The 3080-nt window shown below is 37.1% G+C and overlaps 1 pseudogene; it reads right to left on the reverse strand.

The window, feature by feature from the left end:
- Positions 1–1239: 1239 nt before the first annotated feature.
- On the reverse strand, positions 1240–1716 carry LOC103230825 (large ribosomal subunit protein eL27-like; annotated as a pseudogene).
- Positions 1717–3080: the final 1364 nt, after the last annotated feature.

A 3080-nucleotide genomic window follows, 5' to 3' on the forward strand; every position in this document is an offset into this window, starting at 1 on the left:
ATGCCTCCAGCTTTGTTCTTTTTGCTTAGGATGGTCTTGGCTATGTGGGCTCTTTTTTGGTTCCATATGAAATTTAAAGTAGTCTTTTCTAGTTCCGTGAAGAAAGTCACTGGTAGCTTGATTGGAATAGCATTGAATCTATAAATTACTTTGAGCAATACGGCAATTTTCATGATGTTGATTCTTCCTATGCATGAGCATGGAATTTTTTTTCCATTTGTTTGTGTTCTCTCTTATTTCCTTGAGCAGTGGTTACTACAAATACTTTTTAAAAAATATTTTTGATTTGTGTTTGGTTTTATCCATGGAGATGGAACTCATGATTATGGAGGGCTGAACGTAACGATAGTAGTAGAAATATTATACCATTAACATCAGCAATAATTGTGAATATTTATTATTTGTGCTTAGCACTTTATATTATCTCCTATAATGCAATGACTTTATAAGATGTTTATTATAATTATCCTCACTTTACAAATGAGTAACTGAGATGCATACATGTCAGGTATTCTGTGCAATGTTATACCATCAGTAAATAGTAGCTCTAGGACTCACCCCTGGTTGCTCCAGAATGCATGCTCTTAATATTGATAGTGTGCTCTCTTTAGTGACGGATGAGAGGAGGTAAGAAGGTCAGTCATGGGCTTACTGCCAAAAATCTTTTCCCTTAGAATTGTAGAAATTCAGTGGAAATTGCTAAGCTCTCTCTTCAGGTATACATCTTAAATTGATGCAGACAATATATGAACAAGCTGTTTGTGAAAATAATTCAATCATATTAGATTGCAGCTCCAGGGATAAGTCATTGGAGGAGTTCATACCTGCCTATAACAATGGGGGCATTGTGTTAACAAATGAAAAATGTTGACATACAGATTTCTTTATCACACAGATGAGCAAACTGACAAAGCTGGACATTTGTCTTGTTCTTTGTAATCATTCTCCGATTTTGTTTCTTTGATAACTGGCATGCTTATAGACATCTGGGACTCTGTCTTTCGGTCTTGGGAGGCTTCATGGCTTCTTATGCCAAGTCCACAGAGCAGCCATCAGAAGACATCTCAACAGGTATTCATCACACTTACTTATGAGATCCTGTCTCAAATCCTCTCACTGTGTAGATGTTGGTGGGGGATAGATTGTCATGTGGCCGGTACTGAAAGAACGTAAGAATGTCTTTACCCCCAGTTATATGGGGCACATTGGAATCTGTTTTTATTTTTATTGTTTTTCTTTCTTTCCTTTCTAATTTTTAATGACCAAAACAAAGCATCTAAAACCGCAGCTTCTGGAAGAACCACTTGTTCTTGCCTGTCTTGCATCTCTCTTCAAACTTGACCTTGGCCTCTCGTCGGGCCTTGTATTTAAGAGCAGGATCTCTGAAGACATCCTTATTGATGACAGTTTTGTCCAAGGGGATATCCACAGAGTACCTTGTGGGCATTAGGTGATTTGATCTTTGACGTCTTGGCGATCTTCTTGCCCATGGCAGCTGTCACTTTGCGGGGGTAGCAGTCAATTCCAGCCACCAGAGCATGGCTGTAGGGGCGATCTGAGGTGCCATCATCAATGTTCTTCATGATGACGGCTTTGTGTCCAGAGTAGCGTCCAGCCAGGACAAGCACCACCTTCCCAGGTTTCATGAACTTGCCCATTTTGGCAGCAACCACTCAGGCCTACAGCAAAAAGGAAAGAAGAACCGGAATCTGTGCTTTTAAATTACAATAACTCACAAGCTTTGCAACAAAAGAGTTGAGGGTTAAATAAAAGTTGCAATATTGAAATGTTATTAAACGATGTATAAAATTTATGATGAATACTTTCAAATAATACAGTAGCAGCCAAATAAATTGAATGAGGGTAAAAATTTACATTTTTTTTCCTCTCTGGAAAGAGTTCCCACATACCCTTCAATACAAATGTAAAGCAAACAGCAATTACAGTTTATTTTTCAACTCACAGAAGGGGCTCTTTAGATTGTGGGTCTTTTTGAGCTTGTTAAATTCCTTCGTTCAGCTTTAATTTGAGAATCAGCAGGATACAATAGTAAGTGTCCGATGTAGGAACTTTGTCTTATTACTCAACCTTCAGTGGCTTAAAACTGTTTCCACATGAGTAAAAGAAGTAGTAGGTTTCATCCTAAATGGCATGTTATAATTTTGCCATGTGTCTATGTGGTGCTATGAAGCCACTGGAGTTCGTGTCCATATAACCCTGGCAGTTACAGTTTTAAATGCCATGGAATAAACTCCAAGAGAAATTTCTCAATCTTTCTGATTTGCTTTTAACAGTTGAGTTAATTCTATGAGTATTTAGCTAGCCAGTATAAACTGTTGTAAAGGATGTTTACCAGACTGATCAATCACATCTACTTGGTCACAGTTAATTAACATCTAAACAGACTCAGTGTGGGAGAGGATGAGAAGAAAGAATTCATCCTTCTTCATTGTGCCTCTAGGAAAGATTTAAAGTTGTTTATTTTATTTCAAACAATGTATTGACAGTAAGACTGTTCATTATTACTCATTGCAATTAGACTAGAAGTAGTCTGTTTCATTGAAAATTAATAATGCGACTACATATCATTCATTAAGAGCCCAAAATTAAGAAGCAAGCAAACAAGCCAAAAAAAAAAAAAAAGAAAAAAAAAAGGCCTGTAATCCCACCACCAAGAACAATGGATATCATTTCAGAGTATAAATTTGCAAATATTGTTTTATATGTGTGTTTAGAGACTTTTGCTGTGTATGGGTACACATTTTTTCAAAATATCAGCATTCCATATGTGCTATTTGTGATGCATTTTATTCACTGAAATCCATTTCATATCACATTTCCTCATGTCACTGAGTATGCTTTTAAAGCAATAATTGTAATAGGTTCTAGCATTTTAATTGTTCAGATACACTAAAATAGTAAAAAAAAATTTCTCAGATCGGGCGCAGTGGCTCATGCCTTTAATCCCAGCACTTTGGGAGGCCAAGGCAGGTGGATCATGAGGTCAGGGGTTTGAGACCAGCCTGACAACATGGTGAAACCCCATCTCTACTAAAAATGCAAAAATTAGCTGGGCGTGG

Source organism: Chlorocebus sabaeus, chromosome 25 (genome assembly GCF_047675955.1).
Source record: "Chlorocebus sabaeus isolate Y175 chromosome 25, mChlSab1.0.hap1, whole genome shotgun sequence".
NCBI lineage: Eukaryota > Metazoa > Chordata > Mammalia > Primates > Cercopithecidae > Chlorocebus > Chlorocebus sabaeus.